We start from the raw sequence: 6,000 nt of genomic DNA, 5'->3' as shown, positions 1-6,000 counted from the left end.
AGCACTACTACTCAAAATGTTATATTGCCATGTGCTAGTCCTAGTAATTCATCCACTCATAATATTGCTAAATCTTGTGATGAATTATCTTCATTGCCTTGTTGCTCTAACAATGAAGGTTCTACTTCCTCTAGTACTTGTGTTGTTACTAACCATGTAGAGGAAATCAAAGAGCTCAAGGCCCAAGTCTCTTCTTTGAAGAACGACTTGGTAAAGGGTCATGAAGGGAAATGCAAACTTGATAAGATGTTAAGTGTGCAACAATCCCCCAATGACAAGAGTGGACTTGGATTCAACTCCAACAACAAGATCAAGTCCAAGAACAACAAGATTAAGAAGGGCCAATTACAAGTCAAAGACCCGGCCAAGATTGTTTGCTTCAAGTGCAAAATTGAAGGGCACCATGTTAGATCTTGCCCTTTGAAGAAGAAGCAAAAAGGGAAGCGGCCTCAAGCTCAAACTCATATTCAACCTCAAGTTGAAGAAATGTCACTTCCCAAGAAGAATCAAGCCAATGCTCCCATTGTGGAGAAATCTAGTGAGAAGAAGGAGAAGAAAAGAACTTGCTACATATGCCGTGAGAAGGGCCACATCTCCTCCTTGTGCACTATTGGTACCACATCCAACTCTATCACCATTGATGATGTTTATTCTCTTCGTAAGGATGAGGGTGGCAATGTGTTTGCTAAATATGTTGGTGCTCAAAGTGGTGTCAAGAAAAGAACCATTTGGGTTGCCAAGCCTATTGTGACTAACCTCTTAGGACCCAACTTAGTTGGGGACCAACAATCCAAAACTTGATCAATAGGTGCTTGTTGGAGGGCATTGGAGACTTGGCTACATCATGAAGAATTAAGGGATCTTCTTCATTTATATTATCTCAAGCCAAGTCTTTTGATTATCTTGCTACTATCATATATCCAATGTTCCTCCTTGCGGTAACATGTTCTCAACTCATTTATATTGAAAGTTACTCGCCCCTTTGCATGTGTTAGTTTTGTTCCTAGCATGTGTTTGTATATGTTGTGCTTCCTACTTGCTTTTCTTGAGAAATCAAGTCTATGTATATTGGGTTGCACACCATGTATTTGTGTTTGTGTTGGAGCCACTTTGCATCTTGTTGTATCTTATATGGCTCTTATGAGTGATTAATAGACTATCCCATTTTGGGGGAGTGATATTCCTTTGGGAATTTCATGATCCTAACAATGTGTGTACATGAGGAATATCACTTAGAATTGATATTGCAAGATTATCTAGTCTCTATGTGGTATGTCATCTTCATGAGAAATTCAAATTCCAATGTCCATTAATATCTCTAGTTGGATCTTATTTGCCTCTTGTGAAAATAAATTCCTTATCACATTATGGGGGAGTAATAAGCTTTGTGCATATTACAAGCCTAGAAAATGTGAACATTTGAGGTTGTGTCACATAGAATTGATACCGTAAATTATCTCTCTCCTATGTGGCATGTTTTCTCAAACAAGTTCCAATTTGCTTAAATGGCTTCATTGCTAATATCTTTGTGGATCTTTTTTGTGAAAGTTTTTCTTGGCATGGTTTTTCACAAATGTGTCCCTCAATACATTTTTGGAAAACCATATGCTTCAAGTCATACTATTAATTGCTTTGCATGTTGGTATGAATACTATTAATTGCTTTGCATGTTGGTATGAATACTATTAATTGCTTTGCATGTTGGTATGACTAATTGAAGCTATCAAGAAACTCTCTTTGCATGATGGTTAACTCTTATCTTTTACCATATGCTTTATTTGGTGTAAATATGATCTTACATATACTTACAAACTACCACCGGAAAATATTTCCTAATATCTCTTGTCCTAGGACAATTGGCAATCTATTATGAGGTAGAAATTTATTGATCATATTTACATTTGCTCTTGTGTTTAAATTGACTTATTTATTGCCATGAATGTGTTGTGCTTTGACTCCCATGTGTCTTCCTTGCATCTTATGGATCTAATTTGTCTATTCAAACTTTCTTAGCATTTGAGTAGATATAGGTAGCGTGATGATCCTAGTTTTGTGCATTTAGTCTTCATATGCAAAATCCTAGATAATGCACTAATCTTGGGGGAGCTCTCCTATATTTGTTAGAATGCTTAACATCTCTTGATCATTATCAAAAATTTGGTTTTGGGAGACATAAACTTTCTTTTTGGTACTTTGTGCCATCATAAAAAGTGTTGAGGATTTGGTTTGTTTTGTTGGAACCTTGCTCTTTTGGGAGTTGGTTATCTCATTCCTTTATGTTTAGGTTTATTTAGCTTCTTATAATGAGATAAGTCTTTGGAGTCAATCTTGTGTTGATTTGATTCTTTGATATAATTTGGACAACCATTGTCTCTTGATTTATTTGGTGTCTTGTCCAAATTATATCTTTCTTTGGTTCTTGAAAGTATTGTGCATGCATCTTTAATTTATGTCTATCTTATGGCATGTGTTACTTTCTTTGATCCAATATATAGGGTAAACTCCATCAAATCCTAATTTGGCTAAGATGTGCATGAAATTCAATTTCATATCCATATGCACATAGTATTGTGGAGTTTGTCCTATATGTTGTAGTGTGTCTAACTACTTTGGACCCAATTAGTTTGGGGACCTTTTTGTACTTACCTTTGTGTTAGGTACAATGGATATGCATTGGATGCTTGTCTCACTCTTGGGGAGAAGTGGTGACTCAATGGTAACTTGAGGCAAGCTAGGATGATCAACGAACACATATCTACTACATCCACACCAATGCTATCTTGGTAACAAGTATCTTCTCATGCATACTTTTCTTGTATCCAACCTTATGGTTGCATCTTGGCATGAATCTCTTGATTTGCAAATGTTGTGCTTCTTGCAAAAGTCTTAATGAAACCTCTTTATTGTGAATGTGAGTAATTTGAGATGAGTGCATTTGTTGGGAAGTATTTTAAATCATGCTCATGATTCATCCATCCCAACTATGCCTATCTAGCAATTTTGTTGCATATCAATTCCTCAAGGCTCTCACATGTGCAATATAGATGAAAGTGCAAATTTAGTTACTTCTTTTGGTATCCCCGTTTGTGATACTTGTTGCCTTTCTCAAATGCGTCCCAACTATCTTCTATCCCTTGTTGATATTTGTGATGTATTTTAGTTGTTTGTGGTTGAAGTTCATGAATGTATAATAAGATAAAATTGAGCCTTTGGCCATGCTATTAAGCAAAAATTCTTATTGGTATATTGCATGACTTCGTCTTGGATATCATACTATTTTTCTTGCGTATCTATTTTATGTGTGCATGTTTCTTTGTGGATAAATATCTTTGTGATATTGCCCACTTAGAGAAACTTATACACATAAGAGATGATACATCTCCTTTTGATATCTTATTTATTTATTGAGTGTTGATTGGTCATGCTAAGCAATATAATTCATTGAAGACTATGATGATGCTTTTTGCTCATCCTTGTAATAGTCTTATAATATGCTTTATCATGCCTTTCACATATCCTCTTGGTTGAGCCTTTTTATTATGGTGCCTCTTACTTGTTGCTCAACTATTTATTTGATTGCAAGTGTTTAGCTTACTTTTCTATCTATGGTCTATTACAAATGTTTGTGTTTTAAATGAGGAAGTGAGGATTCCATGTTATGCATATTGTATTCAAATGTAACATTTTATTTTATGCATGTACCTTGGGGAGCTTCCTCATTTGATTTAGAACACTATCTTGTGGTGATCATTAGAGTTTGATTCACTTGGTATCTTTTGTTTTTGAATGATATTATGGGAGTGATGATTCCATGTTTGTGCACTTTATACTCCAATGCAAATTGTCTAGTTTTGTGCACAAACCTTGGGGAGCTTCCTCATATTATTTAGAGCAATCTTCTTAATCTTATCATAATATCTATCTTTCTTTTGGTATCTTCCTTGTGGTTCATTTGGTTGCTTGCTTCATTTGTTGAAGCTTCTTGACTTTGTTATCTTTTTGAAATCTTTGATCCTATCTATAGTGTGATTCCTTCCGAATATTCGTCATTGGATATGTGCATTTGATTCCACTCAAATTATGAGAAATGCACACGCTATGGAGGAACTCTCACTATATTGGCCTTCTAAATTTTTCACCCATTTCGGCAATTGGTGCCAATGGGGGAGAAGTTTGGAGGGTTTAAGGGAATTTGGTTATGTCTTTGCTTTGTGCTTAAGCATGTGCCTTTATTGCATTGCATCTTGTTGCTTTGCATAGTTGAATATTTAGAGAAAACTCCACTTGGCTTTGAATGCCAATATATGCAATGAAAGTCAAGATCATTCACACATGCATATATTATGGGGGAGTTTGCTCTATATATTCAACTTATTTGTTACTTAAATTCCTTATATAAACCCTCTCAAAGAGATTGTCATCAATTACCAAAATGGGGGAGATTGAAAGTGCATGGAGCCCCCATGTGTGGTTTTGGTAATTAATGACAATCCCTATGGACTAATGTTTGCATTGAGTTATATTTGTAGGTGTTGTCCATAGGCAATGCTTGAACCATTTGTTGGCTTCAAGGTTGCAATAAGAAGAAATTGATGAAGGATATCAAGTGTCAAGTATGTCTTGAAGATGAAGATGAAGTGAGCCCTCAAGTTACTTCAAGACATCAACATAATGTAGTGCAAGTTCAAGATGAGCCATCTCGAAGAGATCCTTTGCTTGAGTCTTGCCATCCATATGGTGATCATGGATATGTGAAGATGCACTGAAGAAGAAGCTCTCCCATGGTGGATTATGGGGGAGCAATCCACAAGACTTCGTCAAACAAGCACAATCAAGAAAGGCGTTCCATCTTGTTGCGGTCAAGACCGTCATCATCAAGCTCAAGTGGAATGCGCAAGGTTAAGTTTTGCTCTTGATAGGGTTTCTTTCTCACCGGTCTCATGGTGTAGTTGGAGACCGGTTTATAGTTTAGTTGCCGTACTATCAAGAGGGCTCTCGAGTGAGTAACTCGATCATATCGTTCGGAGAGAGCTCAAACCTTTGCATCCTTGCATCATCTTTCTTGGTTGTTATTTGGATCTTATCCATGTGATGTTTTAGAGCTTGTGCGTATTCTCATGACAAGCTCTAGTTCATCAAGAATGGTTTTTGCTTGGGCAACTTGTTGCATTTTCGAGGTTGGAGGTTTTACCGGTATGTCTTTCTTAGATAGGTCAAACCTTTCATCATTTGTTTCTATACTCCTTTGCTGGACTATGATGGTTCCCTGCATGATCTTGTAGAGCTTGTTACTAGCTTCGAAACGAGTCCAAGATCATCAAAATCGGAGTCCGGATACTCAAGTTATGCTTTTTCTAAGTTTGCCAAAAAGGAGGAATTTGGGCTGAGCGGTAGTACCGCCCGAGCACGGCGGTAGTACCGCCCGTGCACGAGCGGTAGTACCGCCCGAGGTACCGCCCGTGGTACCGGAAAATGGCCATATGCCACAGTTTTGTTCCAGGGCGTTGGGGAGGTTCGGCCGGTACCTCGGCCGGAGGCTCCGGCCTCCCCCTCCCGGCCTGCACCTCCAACCCTCGCGCGCAGCCCTCACGGGCGGTAGTACCGCCCCTAGATGGCCGGTACTACCGGCCCCAAATGGAGGCAGCCCCAACGGGCAGATTTTTTGGGTCTCCTTTTAATCCCCCCTTCTCTCTCACCTTGGCACTACTTCTTTAACCTTTGGCTCTCCACCATTGTTGCATCTTAAGAGCTTCTCCTCTCCCCCAATCCCTCCATGATTCTTGCTCAAATTTGAGGAAAAGAGAGAGGTGGTCTAGATCTATATTTGCACCAATCAAATTCCCCTCTTTGTGAGGGAATCTCTAGATCTAGATCTTGGAGAGAAATTTTGTGTTCCTCTTCTTATATTGTTCTTCCTCTCTTATTCCCCCAATAGCTTTAGTAGCTTTGTTGGAATTTGAGAGTGGAGGATTTGGGCATCTTTGTGGTGTTCTTGCCATT

This window comes from Lolium perenne, chromosome 2 (assembly GCF_019359855.2).
Source record: "Lolium perenne isolate Kyuss_39 chromosome 2, Kyuss_2.0, whole genome shotgun sequence".
In the NCBI taxonomy this organism is placed as follows: domain Eukaryota; kingdom Viridiplantae; phylum Streptophyta; class Magnoliopsida; order Poales; family Poaceae; genus Lolium; species Lolium perenne.
Note: the sequence above shows the minus strand (reverse complement) of the source record.